The sequence below is a fragment of the Camelus bactrianus genome, chromosome 4 (genome assembly GCF_048773025.1).
Source record: "Camelus bactrianus isolate YW-2024 breed Bactrian camel chromosome 4, ASM4877302v1, whole genome shotgun sequence".
Classification (NCBI taxonomy): Eukaryota; Metazoa; Chordata; class Mammalia; order Artiodactyla; family Camelidae; genus Camelus; species Camelus bactrianus.
The window spans coordinates 41,020,916-41,036,399 of NC_133542.1; the positions used below are offsets into that span (position 1 = coordinate 41,020,916).

Genomic DNA, 15,484 nt, shown 5'->3' on the forward strand with positions numbered 1-15,484 from the left:
ACCAGGGTTTTCGAAAAGTTGCTGCCTGCTGTAGCTTTATGAGAATCCAGATAAGGACCAACTCCCAATTTACCTAGTGATGACCTTCTGGAAAAGCATATCCCAAGAAAAAAGAGCTATCAACATCCCACACTAGCCTTGTGGAAGCTAACAATTGTCACACATCTTCAAGGGAGCTTCATAAACATTCATCACTGATGAAATGGTGAAATCTCAATTATCAGTCTTGCTCTTTATTTCTCTTCCAGCCCAACTCTTGGATATGGCAAACCCCTTACTTTGTACCTCTGCCTAAGACTCTGCCGAAGACAGAGACAGGGAGAAAGGGATGCTAGCATTGTCTGTGGAGAAACTGTGTGTGCCAGCACTGTTCCTAACATTTTCATAAATGGCATCTCAATAAACAGAATTGGGACTAGATCTTGACCATACGGGAAAAAAATCAGATTTGTCTGGCACATCAAAATCGATTCCAGATGAGCTAAAGATTTATATATGAAAATTTTAAATAATCAACGTACGTCAAGAAAATAAAGGTGGCTATTTGTCCAATATTGAACTGGGGAAATTTAGACTTTTAAAATATAAACAAAATGTAAAATATGCTATTAAAAAAAAGACATGAAAAAACAAAGCCCTTGCTAGGGGAAAACTGTTCTAACATGACAAGGAATTGATATTCTTCCTTTTATGAGCTATTACAAATCAATTTTTAAAAGACAACAATAGTTGAAGAGAAAATATGGAAAATACAAAAAAGACAAGCTACAAAAAGAAAATACAAGTATGAACATTGGGGTGCATATGTCTTTTCAAATTAGAGTTCCCTCCAGAAAGGGGGTGGGAAGGGATAAACTGGGAGTTTGAGATTTGTAGATACTAATTACTATATGTAAAATAGATAAACAACAAGTTTCTACTGTATAGCACACGGAACTATATTCAATATCTCGTAGTAACCTATAATGAAAAAAATATGAAAAGGAATATATGTACATATATGTATGACTGAAACGCTATGCTGTACACCAGAAAGTGATGCAACATTGTAAAATAACTATACTTCAATTTAAAAAACAAAAACAAAAAAGAGAAAAGACAAGAAAGCATATGAAAAATGTTTGGCCTCACTATAATGAAAGGGTACAAAGGAAAACCATGAGATACCATATTGTGTCTATTAGAGGGGCAAAATTGACCAAAACTCCAGTGTTAGTGGGAATCTAAGAAAACAGACACCCAGCCCAATTTATTCCTGCAGCACCTGTACCCAGCCATGTGAAGCAGCATGACAGCTTGGATCAACACCATTCAAAATGTGGTATTATGTCACCCAGAAATTCCAATTCTAGGATTTCTAAAGAAAGTGTTGGACAAGTAGCCAAAGGTAAATGTAAGGGGACAGTGACCACAGCATTACACACCATTGCAAAAAAAAGAAAAAAAGAAAAATTAAATGCACAGTGGTAGGTGATGAAATCAATTAGTTACGGTAACTCTATACAATGGAAATATACAGCCAAGAAAAATCAATGTAGATGAATATTTCCTGACATGAAATGATGTTTCTAGTACAATAAATGAGAAAGTAACATAAAGCTGGGAGGGAGTATGATAAAGATTAAGAAGGCTCCCTGTGCTCAAATTCTAGGTCCACCACTCACGTGCTGCCTAACCTCAAACCTCAATAACTGCATCTGGAAAATGGGAATGATAATGGTACAAGCACTTAGACCAGTGCTTAGCCCATAGCAAACACTCAGTAGTGCTCGTGTTACTTAAAGGTAAAAGTCTGCACCCCGATGTTCATAGCAGCACTATTTACAATAGCCAAGACATGGAAACAGCCTAAATGTCCATCAACAGCTGACTGGATAAAGAAGATGTGGTATATTTATACAATGGAATACTACTCAGCCATAAAACCGACAACATAACACCATTTGCAGCAACATGGATGCTCCTAGAGAATGTCATTCTAAGTGAAATAAGCCAGAAAGAGAAAGAAAAATACCATACGAGATCGCTCATATGTGGAATCTAAAAAACAAACAAACAAACAAAAACAAACAAAGCATAAATACAAAACAGAAACAGACTCATAGACATAGAATACAAACTTATGGTTGCCAAGGGGGCGGAGGATGGGAAGGGATAGATGGGATTTCAAAATTGTAGAATAGATAAACAAGATTATACTGCATAGCACAGGGAAATATACACAAGATCTTATGGTAGCTCAGAGAAAAAAAATGTGACAATGAATATATGTATGTTCATGTATAACTGAAAAATTATGCTCTACACTGGAATTTGACACAACATTGTAAAATGATTACAAATCAATAAAAAATGTTTTTAAAAAAAGTGAAAGTGATCCAGATTATTCTTATGCTTGCATACAAACACACACACACTTTTAAGTTGAATTATCATCACCAACTATTAATAGCGGTAATCACTGGGCAGTAGAGACACAGTGTTTGTTTTCGTTACTTATGCACAAAAAAGTAAGCAAAATTCTGTCTACATTTGGTTACGAGCATACCGTGTCTAATTAGTCGTCAAAGTTTAAATCTAAGAGATTTTGCTAAAAATTACTTTTTAAGTTTTAGTTATCAGTTTTATGGTCATAAAGAACACAGACACGGTCTGTTCTGTTTCCTCCCTGTTCTCAGTGGGACGGTTTCATATCCTGTAGGCTACTCTAATATTAATGTCAATGATTTATATGTATTTTTAAATGATACTATTAATACTTCACTGATAAAACTTCAGATTCCCCAAGATAATTGTGTCAGAACATTCTCTGATAAGATTTTTGGCTGAAAGGTCTGTGTTTATAAAATGAAGAACTGAGCTGCATTATTTCTTTTCCCAAAATTTTCAGAAAAGTTTAAGAATCCTGCTCTAAATTGCTCACAGACATGGAGCATATTATCCTGTTCTGGAAGCCAAATTAGGATCTCATTTCTACTTTGACAAAGATAAAATCTTGTGCTTGAATTACATGTTTTCGTGGCTGATTTTTCTTCTTTAAAATGTAAATCTAAAAGTGATGCTTTCTTACCCATCAAACTAGCAAAAATTCAAAAGAGAATAACAAAGTGTTGGTAAGTGTGTGGGAAAGTTGAAATTTTCATGCATTGCTGTTGGGAACAATAAATTAGTACAGACGCTTTGGAGAGTCATTGGCAGTATTTCTTTAAATAAAAATATGCATATTTGGGGGAGGGTATAGCTCAGCCATAGAGTGCATGCTTAGTATGCATGAGGTCCCAGGTTCAATTCCCAGTACTGCCATTTAAAAAATTATTTAAATAAATAAAAACCTAATTACCTCCTCCTCACCCAACAAAGACTGATTTTTAAAATATAAAAATAAATAAAATTTTTAAATATGCATATTCTAGATTGGTATCATATGATACTATGCAATTATTTAACTTTCTGAGACATGATCATTATACTGTGGTTATATAAGAGAATGACCTTTTTATTAGGAGATTAGTGATGGAATATTTTGGAGTGAGGTCTAAAATTTTAAAAGATTCAGTTAAAAAGGAACCTAGACACACACACAATTTATCTGTCTATCTAGAGAGAATAAGAACATTACAGACAATGTTTGTGTCCCTCAAAATTCGTATGTTAAACTCAGTTTCCAAGGGGATGCTATTAGGGGGTGGGGCCTTTAGGAGGTGCTTAGGTCATGAGGGCACCACCCGCGTGGGATTAATGCCCTTACAGAAAAGACTCCAGGGAGCCAAATCTCCCCTTCTGCAATATGAGGACATAGTGAAAAGGTGGTAGTCTATGAAATAGGAAACAGGCCTTCACCAGACACAGAATCTGCCAGCTCCTGGATCTTGGACTGCCCAGCCTCTGGAACCGGGATAAATAAATTTCTATCGTTCACAAGCCACCCAGTCTATGGTACTGTTACAGCAGCCCAAATGGACCAGGGAAGGCAGGTGAGAGGGGGGAATGAGAAAGAGAAAGCCTGTACAGGGAAATTAACTAATTGGGTATTTTAGGGGAAAAAAAAAGCAGGTGATTATTGTACACTCTTTTAACTTCCTACAGGTTTGAAAATTTTCAAAACAAAAGAGTTGGAGAAAAGGTAGCATATCTTCATGTACACAAGGCAACAGGCGCCACTACACCACTGTTTGTTACTGGAAGAACTGAAAATGGCCTACATGTCCAAACAAATGTTTATTTGTTGGATGAAATGTTTCCTAGCAATGAAAGGAGTGCATGGATCTAGCCCCACAGATGGATCTTATAAAGCAGCGCCGAATGAAAGAGAAATAAAAAGCAGGTTGCCACATGAGTCTTCGTCACTTATTTAAACATTCATTTTTAAGTATGCACAAAATGCACTGTCTCACAGTTGCACAGCTATGAAATGTATGGGGAATGGGTGCAAAGAATTCATGGCAGACACATGAAGGTGGACGCTAATGGTGGGGTGGGGGAAGATGAGGAAAAAGGAGGGGCCATGACAGAGCGTCCAGACAATCTTGATGAAAGCAGTCTACTTCTGAGCACATCTGGGGAATAATAAAGGTTTTAACTCTTATTATTACTTTCTTAATGGATCAGTGTTTTAGAAAGAAAGAAAATGGACTCATCCTAAAACTGAACTGCTCCAGGCCACCACCAAAACATCACCATGCATCTCCCTTTGTGTTAGCCAAGACCAGAGAACCAGCCTTCCTGTTCTTCGCAGCCCAGGTGGGTCACCACTGAGTGCCTGGAGCTCTCCCCCTCCTCACTCCTAACCAGTCCCAGGTTTCTCCAATCAGAAGTGTGTTTGAAAATTGCCTTGACAGTAACTGAAATGCTACACGTACATCCCACAGGTCCCTTTTCTTTTCCATGATGGTAACCCACAGGCAATGACCCTTTCACTTTCATAGCACTTCATTCTGACATGGGCTACGACCAAGAGAGAAATCAACCTGTAGGGTGGGGATGTCCGTTCACTGCAGCCCCCTCCCTGTGCCTGAGGGCACACACTGAATAAGGGAATGGATGAATAAGTGAATGAGGAAGAAAGAGGGAGAGAGAAAAAAGGATGAGAAACAGAGAAAACGAAGTAACCAACTCAGTGGGACTATGGTGAGGTGACAGAGCCAGCCACAAGTCCCAGATTATTATACCCGAGAGTGCAATAATTCTGGCCCACTGAGAAAATAACCAGAACACGGTGTGTGTCAATAAAGTCACAGAGAAGTCAGAGAAGACCACCCTGGTCTGCCTGGTGTTTTCATGTACTGGGACCAAGCACATTTTCCCCAGCACTCCTGCTCCATCATTACCCAAACAATGTTTCATTACGGACAAAATATTGGTTAGCAGGGAACGCGAATGGCCCACATTAGGGAGCCTTTTTGGCAGAGGATGAAACTGTCTTTTCAATGACTAGCAAAAATATGATGGAAAAACAAGAGCAGGCCTGGATAAATGATACAAAGAAATAAGCTAGGTTTAAAACTGTTCCTTCCTCTGGTGGAACAAGGGGTACGGTGGAACAAGGGGTACAGTGGTCAAGAGAACGATTTCATGGCGCCAGAGAAGGGCAGGTTACCGTTAGTTTCCATCACTACACTAGACACTCCCTAAACAAGTATGAAGAGGGGGGAAAAATACTGTTTCAAAAAAGCAAGGTGACATTTAGCAATTTATTTTTACATTAGCAATTTATACTCACATTTTGATTCCTTCGGGGGAATCCGAAGGGACTGCAGGGATTATCTTATTCAACCACCTCATTTTGCCAATGAGCTCGGAAAGCTAAATGTCTTCCCTGAGGCCTCCTAAAGGTTTAGAACTACAATCCAAGACTCCAGCCCCAACCCTCACATCTTGCACACGACACCACATGGTTCCTTCCTATACACTTCTCCACCCTCTGACATCTGTCTCAGCTTCCCAGTCTCTGAGGCTTCTGCTGGGAAATTAATTTCCTAAAAATTATTCTTAAGAAAATGAAGGGTATTTTGACATAGATTGGATAGTCCATAATATGAAAGTGTTATTAATACTCTTAGGTGTGACAAAGGTGTCTTGTTTTTGCAGAAGAATGTTCCTAGAACATGAGAGCTGCCACTCCAGGAAACCTGCAACTAACTTTTAAATGTTTCCGCAAAACAGAAAAGATAAACAGACATGGATGTAGATAAAGAAACATGGCAAGATATTTAAAATTATTGAATTTAGATGAAAAAGAAGGGGAATTCATTATAACATGGTTTCCTTTTTTTTTTCCTCAAAACATTGCCTAATAAAAATGAGGAAATGTAGATACATTTTTAAAAATCATTATTTTAAAGCATCTTCAGTTTTGAGTAATATACTTCAACTCAGAGCCCAGGTGCTCAGACATGTCATGTGACATAGCTAAGCAGGCCTTCCAGGGAAGGGGGTTTAATGGGTTCCCAATAGCACGTCTAAACCTAATAACAGCAAAATCACATCTAGAAAGTGTGTGTAGGGAGTGACAGGAACCAAGTGAGGTTGTGCACTTGGCATAGATGAGGAGACCTTGGACCCAGATGTCACTGTGTGCCTCTCCATCCATAAAAGGTGCAGTGGGAATGGAGACTGGGGTCTGCCTTCTATAGAAAGGCAGAGGTAGCCTATAAAAAATAAAATTCACACACTTACCACCTTTGTTTTCCTCTGTATTCTAAAGCAGTAACTCCACAGCATCTAACCCTGTGTTGTATCTCCCCTAGGAAGTACCATTAGTGAAAATGGAAACCCTCCCCTGAGCATCTGAGCACAGGGAGCTGAGTGAGTATCTGGGTCTCCTCTGGTGCTGCCTGGCTTTGTTCTTTCCCTTCTCTTTGAGCCTGATTTAAAGTCTGTTGCTGTCCACTTTCACATGAACCATAAGGAATATAGTCTCTCGGGATTCTTGGCTATGACTCCACAAATTCCTCTGAGTCTAAACTCGTATTACTTCAGAGAGCTCCCTCAGCCAGGATAATTCTCAAATGTTTAGTCTTCCCTCCCAGACTTTTCACAAATACCAACTTAGATCCCAGTTTCTTTTAGTTTTTATACAGAAATTTAAACAAGCTTCACAAGTGTCACCTTGTACCTATTAAAATATTTTGCAGATACTATCTATATCTATATTTAAATATAAAATAGATAGACACGTTTCTACTGTATAGCACAGGAACTATATTCAATTATCTTGTAGTAACCTCTAATGAAAAAGAATATGAAAAGGAATATATGTATGTATATGTATGATTGAAACACCATGCTGTACACCAGAAATTGACACAACATTGTAAACTGATTTCAATAAAAAAAAAACTGAAAAAAAAAAGTCAATCCATAAAAAAAAAAAAAAAAAAAAGCATGGTATTGCTCCCTCTAGGCCTCTAAATTGACTCCACACAGAGCTGGGCAGTAAGGATGGGCAAGCTTAAGCTGATCACACCTGGTCTCGTCCATCCCACTCTGTTGGGTCAAAATACCTTCCCAGACCTGTCAAACAAATTTACTTACTGGGATACACAGATCCCTCTGTCAGAGGATAAGAAATCTTTTAAAGATGGGGAAGATTGAGATCAGAAAAACCACTATAATAAGTCATACAAGTGATATCAATATTTCATAGTTTAACCACTGTTTATCCATCAACAGAGGAAGAGATAAACAAAATGTGGTATATACATACAATGGAATATTATCCAGCCTTAAAAAGAAAGGCAATTTTGATACATGCTACAATATGGAGGAACCTGGAAACATTACGCCAAGTGAAATAAGTCAGACACAAAAGGGAAAATATTATACGATTCCACTTACAGGATTTAACTATCTGGAATAGCAAATTCACAGAAACAGAAAGCAGAATGAAAGTTTCCAGGAGCTGGAGCAAGAGAAACAGAGTTACTGTTTAATGGGTACAGAGTTTCTCTTTGGGATGATGAGGGAGTTCTAGAAATGGATGGTGGGGATGGTTGTGCAATATTGTAAAAGTACTTAATGATTGCATTGCACATTTTAAAATGGTTAAGACAGTACATTTTATGTATTTTTAATCACAATAAAAAATTGTGTTGCTCACTTCAGCAGTACATATAGTAAAACTGGGACAATACAGAGAAGATTAATAGGGTGACACATAAATTCATTAAGTGTTCCATATTTTCATATAAATATTGAATCACGACAACATTGTAAAATGACTATAATTCAATAAAAAATGTTAAAAAATTGAATCACTATGAGGTACACTTGAAACTAATATTGTAAATCAACTATATGTCAGTTTTTCAAAATGTGTTTAATAAGTGTTTCTAACTCTTAAGCCAATGCTTAGCACAAAACTCATGCAGCTGGGGTGTGATTACGTTTTCCTTCAGCTAGCTAACTTATTACTATACTAACAAACATCAAATCTGTATCTTATTTTCCTATTGCCTAATTCCTACCAGTCAAAAGGGGCATTCCAGAGGGCACTTCTTTCTTAGAAAATCTCTCCTCTTTTGCATTGCTTCATCTTTCTCTTTGGGATAAAGCTCAAACAATGTATCACTGACTTTCTTTGGAGGATTTCAAAGCCTGATGAACTAAGAAGTTTTCAATCCACAGCCAAGTTTTCAGCCACATGAATTATCCATATAGATTCAGAAATGATTCCCTCTTACATCCTGTGAGCCTATAGATGTTGCTGGAATAGCTAGCTATGGGATTTCATTAGAAAATTTCAGCAGTCGTAAAAAAGTAAAATCCTAGGCTAACACTATGTATTCAGAAAACTCAGAAATCATTAAATTCAAATCACTGAATGGAACTTAATGGTGAGATCTTGAGAGCCCATAATGTGAATGGGTTTGTGCTAGGGTCCTGAAGATACATCATCCCTTCTCCCAAGGACACTGTCTGAGTGGGCAAGACACATAACAACACATCATTTAGACAAAGCTAGGAAATGTAGTGAGAGATCATGTGCCACATTGAGTGGAAGAGGTAAGTGCTATTGAGAGTCTAGGGAGAAAGAAAAATAGTCTGAAGAGTCCTAATAAGGATGGAGCACCTGAAGTGAATGAGTGAGGACTAAGAGCAAGGAAGCTACCGAACACCACAAATGAAAGGACAGAATCCAAAAGGATGCTCATGTATGAGTTAGGAGGAGGGCATAGGAGGGAGCCACGAAGCTAGAATAAGGGATTTATTCTAGGAAGGAGAAAGTAACATGAAAAAGGAAGGCAGTAACCTAGCAGAGTGGTGAAGGAGGAGTGTTTTGAATGATTGAAAAAAACCTCTTAGAAGAAAACATAGGCAAAACATTCTGATATAAATCTTAGCAATGTTCTCCTAGGGCAGTCTACCCAGGCAATAGAAATAAAAGCAAAAATTAATGAATAGGACCTAATTAAACTTATAAGCTTTTGCACACAGCAAAGGAAACCATAAGCAAAACAAAACAACAACCTATGGAATGGGAGAAAATATTTGAAAAAGATGAGGCTGATAAGGGCTTAATTTCCAAAATATATAAGCAGCTCATACAACTTAATAATAATAAAAAAAAAAAAAAACCCAATCCAAAAATGGGCAAAGACCTAAACAACCAATTCTCCAATGAAGACATACAGATAGCCAATAGGCACATGAAAAAATGCTCAGTATAACTATTTATCAGAGAAATGCAAATCAAAACTACAGTGAGGTATCAACTCACACCAGTCAGAATGGCCATCATTCAAAATTCCATGAACGATAAACACTGGAGAGGGTGTGGAGAAAAGGGAACCCTCCCATACTGCTGGTGGGAATGCAGTTTGGTGCAGCTGTTACGGAAAACATTATGGAGATTCCTTAAAAGACTAAACACAGCAGCACTATTTATAATAGCCAAGACATGGAAACAACCTAAGTGTCCATCAACAGATGACTAGATAAAGAAGTTGTGGTATATTTATACAAAGGAATACTACTCAGTCATTAACAATAAAACAATGCCATTTGCAGCAACATGGATAGACCTGGAGAATGTTATTCTAAGTGAAGTAAGCCATAAAAAGAAAGAAAAATACTATATGATATCACTTATATGTGGGATGGAAAAAAAAAAAAAAAGACAAATGAACTTATTTACAGAACAGACTCACAGACATAGAAAACAAACTTATGGTTACCAGTAGGGGAAGGGGGTGGGAAGGGATAAATCAGGAGTTCAAGATTTGCAGATACTAACTAGTATATATAAAATAAACAAGTTCATACTGTACAGCACAGGGAACTATATTCAATATTTTGTAGTAACTTGTGAGGAAGAATATGAAAACAAATACATGTACGTTCATGTATGACTGAAGCATTATGCTGTACACCAGAAACTGATACAACATTGTAAACTGACTATACTTCAATAAAAAATATATATATATACAAAAAAAAAAAAAAAAGAATTTACTAGTGGGTGGTAAAAGTCCCAAATGCCCAAAAGCACCTATTAGCTGCTAAATTCCACTGGAAAATTTACAACAAAAAATACTATAGTTGTATCTCTTCGGTAAATGGTGAGCTGGGAGGTGGTATCAAAATCTACACATACTTATGACAGTGTGTTGTGCATGTAAGTATTTTTTTAAATGCCATACTTGTTTCACACTTGACTGAACATATATGTACAACCATTCTTGATATCATAACCTAAATTTTTTTAATTGTAAGATCAAGTAACTTGCTTATACTTTGTTTTATTTTTCAAAATGAAATTCCAACTAAGAAATTCCCACCCCAGTATTTAACACAAAAGACTGGAACACATTCTAAGTGGGCTCACTTCAGTCTTTTTTTTTTTTTTTTAAGTGTTTTAAACTAGTTTATTTCAGCCCCCATCAGAGTTAGATCCCAATATCAGTTTTACAGGCTTCTGGTAGCAAAATTGGGTATCTGTTATCCTTTTGATAATAGCAACTTCAGAGTCTGTATGAAACCAATCTGGCATTTGGGTTGTTCACACAAATGCAGTAATTTAGTGGCAAGGGATTAAAGTATTGAACCCTCACCACATTCTATTACCCAGCAAATGTCAACTCAAGGACTAAAAATCAAATGAGGATGAGATTTTTGGAGCAGGGAATGCCATCATCTCAACTATGGAATCTAATGAAGATCCCTTGTTCTCTTCTGAGCTCATGTTATATATTAATCTTTAGGAGCCAGGTACTGAATCAGTTTCCTTAGAATGTGAGACTGTTTCCATGGTGACAGTAGCTTGCTCCTTTAAACTCCAGGACAAATGAATGGAGCATTCAGTAAATCAGGCAATTTCTAGGCATTTTCAAAGCCTAGGAACAGACAGCTAATGGCTACAAGCCTTATCAAACACTGATTTGTTTCATTTCTAAGTGCTGAGGAGGCCAATGACAGAGAGATGTATCCCAAACCGATACTGACCCTGGATCAAATGTAAAATATGCCTGCTTCTTTCTCAGAGGGGCTTATCTTGTCAAATGGGATTGCGCTGGCTTCACCCTGGATGGCACTGACATTATGATTGTCACCCATTCAGGCAGAACACAGTAAGAGGAAAAAAATTTTTCTATCAGTGATGCTTTCAAAGTGAAGTGGTGCTTTCAAAATACGAAGGTTGGTTAATCTCATGTTTTCAAAAGGTGACACTGAGCTCAAGAATCTAAGTAAATAATTTTTAAAGTCTACGTAATCCTTTGTTTTGTGAACTACCTATTAGATAGTTGTCGATGGAATGCAACTTTGGCTCTTGCGGCCGTATGTGTTCATTTGTTAGAGTTCACATAGAATTGCTTTAAAGAAAGACCAGCTCTGATTTTAAAGACTCTCTTAGCCAAATTTCACATGGCCACGGGTTAGGAAGTCTTTCAGGAACTGCAATTTTCACAAAATAACATCAAACCCATCCTTCAGCTCATTTGATCTATTTAGCTGTAAAATATAGATTTGCCCTTATTTAAGAACAGAAAACCCTCATCAGACAATATGCCTCAAAGTAACTTCCATCGGATTCTTATCAAATTATTTTTTGAGAATCGTCCACAGATAACTGTTTTAAGGACAAACTTTCCATCCCTTCTTCCATACACGTGGTTCTCAATCTTGGCCACCTTGGCCACCAATCTTTAGGATCTGAAGAGCTTAAGATAGAAGGCCACCTTCAGGGATTTTGATTCAATCGATCCAAGGTGGGGTCCAGGCAGAAAAGACCCCTGGTGATTCTAAGCTGCAGCCCAAGTTGAAGACCACTGACATCCAGAGACAGTCAGGGTGGTTAGACGTAATGAGCTCACTTTTAAAGTACTTATTATTACACAAGGTGTATACACATGAATACATTTCTCCTTATTTAAAAAGTTAAAATTTTACACTTAAATCCTACATTGGCCATATGCACTGCTCCCCTCCATCCTCAGTCCTCTCTCAATGATGGGCTGTCTTCCAGAACTTTTTCTGTTTACTTGCATACATATGTATTTTCATGACATATTAGTGAATATACACATATTCTTTTCATTTTTATATATACTTTTATTTTATATATATATACTTCTCATTTTTCAAAATAATTTTTCACTGTGTCATACCATGCATAATATTCTCCTACACTGTTTTCACTTAACAATAAGACTTTGAGCTCTTTCCATGTGGTGCTTCTCTGCCTCCTTATTTGTAACTTCTGCACAGTAGGAACATGCCATATTTTTAGAAGCCATCCCTCTAAATCCATGCCATCCAATATGGTAGCCACTGGTTACAAGTGGCTATCAAATACTTGAATGAGGCAGGAATGAACTGAGAAGTGTCCTATATATAAATACACGCCAGATTTTGAGTACTTACTACCAAGAAAAAAAGAATATAGGATATAATAATAATTTATAAAATTAAATAATTTTCTATCTTAAGTGCATGTTGAAAGGATAATATGTCAGATTACCAGATCACATAAAATATAACATTAAAATAAATTTCATCTGTTTCTTTTTACTTCTATTAACGCAGTGATTAGAAAACATAAAATTACTTATGCAACTCACATTGTGTTTCTATTGAACAATTTTGTTTTAAAAGATGGGTGTTTAAGCTATTTGTAGTTCATTTACATTACACTGCTGATTACATTATTAATTTATAACTAGCTAACTAACTAGTATATCTCTCTGCTTTTCAACTGTGGCCAAAATTTGAATCTTGGGAGAGTGAGCTGGAAGTCTCAAACACTTTGCTACTTTTTAAAAAACTGCTTGTATTTATCTTAAACCGGCAACCAGACCCCAAGAGCACTGTCTGTTTCTCAGCAAATGTTGCCCTTGGAACGACCTTCATGAGTAGTAACTGATAATACAGTCGTGCCAGGCCAGGTGTTTGCTCTCAAATGTACCATGTGTTTATTAGTTAGAGATGATCCTGCCAAACAAATCAGCACATAGAGATACATTACAGATCTCAACCTGTGACGCAGATCTAGAGGTAACATATGAAATGCCTTTTACCTAATCTTATTTAGAAAGCAAGATGGTTAGCCTTCTCCAATTTTCATATTTACGAAAATGCAAGTTGTAGCAAATATGGTTCATGTTCCAAGTTTTCTGCACGAGAATTCAAATGTAAGGTACTCTGCAGCCTGAAAGCTTCTTAGGAGAAATCGTGACTCATAAGCTTCCTCTGTTATGAGGTCACTGACACGTGGGAGTCTAAAAGGGTGCACTGGTAAATGGAAATACACATTGCCAGATGTGGCTGGTGCTTTAGCTGCTCTCTCTGGTGCTGGAGGGACCAGAATTGTCCCGCCCAATGGGTTTCCTGAGCAACTACTATATGTCACGTCCTGTGAAATGGCTGTGAAGAGATCATCATGTTCGCTGCTCCCGAGGAGCTCAGAGAATGGTGAGGGAGAGACAACCCAAAGAAGCCACTTCTTTAAGGTAGACAAACAAGTATGCCTTTATTTCTGAAACAACTGCCTTCCAAATTTTTAGTCTCTTTACTGAGATATAACCTACATACTATAAAGTTTACCCAATCTCATGTGTACAAGTCAACGGTTTTAGTAACTGTGCTAAGTTGTACACCATCTCCACAATCTCATCTTAGAACGTTTCCGTTATCCCCAAAAGAAACCTTGTACCCATCAGCAGGGATTCCCCATGCCCACACCATGCCAGCCCAGGCAACCACTCATCTACGTTTTGTTTCTAGAGATTTGCCTATTCTGGACAGTTCAATGTGGGATCACGTAACATGTGCTCTTCTGTGACTGGCTTCTTTTACTCAGCATAATGTTTTCTGAGGTTCATCCATGCTATAGCCTGCATCAGTACCTTACTCCTTTCTATTGCCAAATAGTATTCTATGGTACGGATGTACCAATTTTGTCTATCAACTGATGAACGGATAAACATTTGGGTTGTTTCTACTTTTTGCCTATTATGAATTATACTGCTGTGAACATTCATGTGCAAGTTTTGGTATGGACATAGGTTTCAATTCTCTTGCATAGATACCTGGGAATAGACTTTCTGGTTCATACAGTAGCTCCATATTTAACCTTTTGCAGAAGCTCCATATTTAACCTTTTGTGGAATTGTCAAGTATTTTCCAAAGTGGCTGCATCATTTTACATTCCCATTAGCAATGTATGAGTCCTCCAATTTTAATGTTCCTGAATATGGGCACAACTAATAATCCATGTGCATATTTAATATACTGATCTCTTCCTTACATTCTTTAATAGCTCTTTGTTATTAAATTAATGATGCACCTTAAATTAGTTGCATCCTAGAATAAGGGAAACAAAACGATAATTTACTGAGCCCCAAACAAGTACCAGGCACACCTTGTTGAATGCTCATTTACCCTATAATAGAGGCATTACCTTAATTTATTAGATGAGGAAATGGAGGTTAAAAAATGGACCATAATTATATAGCCACCACCACTGCACCATGGTAGTATTACCATTTGAACTTGGGTTGGCTTTCTGCCAAAGTCCAATTTTCCTCTCTACTTTCCCACTGTTGCTCAAAGATGAGCAAAGGGTAATATGTACCTTCTATGATTTCACTGAGACAGATAAATACACAAATACATGAATTCAAGATAGGCTGTGATAAGTGCTCAATAAAAGGAATTTTTAAAATATTCTAGAGTGGCCAGAGATTCAATTTGACAGGAAATAAACATTGGAAAGTATCTGGGGGTGAGTGGTATTTAAGGTGGGTCTTGTTTAGCAGGTGTGGGCAGAACATCTTAAATCAGTGCTGTAAGGCCATGCCATCCAATATGGTAGCCACCAGCCACATGTGGCTACTGAGCATTTAAAACGTGACTAGCTCAAATTGAGAAGTGCTGTAAAAACACACTGGATTTCAAAGACTTAGTATTAAAAAAAAGAGTGTGAAATATCTTATTAATAATGCTTATATTGAGTACCTATTTGGTAATATTTTGGATATACTGAGTT

General features: G+C 37.2%; 1 protein-coding gene and 1 pseudogene across 1 annotated transcript in view; one reads left to right on the top strand and one right to left on the bottom strand.

Annotated features, from left to right (window-relative positions):
- Positions 1 to 15,484, bottom strand: part of GNA14 (G protein subunit alpha 14) — a 148,121-nt gene that overhangs the window by 74,086 nt on the left and 58,551 nt on the right. The gene's annotated exons all lie outside the window — the stretch shown is intronic.
- Positions 8,088 to 8,183, top strand: LOC123616311 (U6 spliceosomal RNA; annotated as a pseudogene).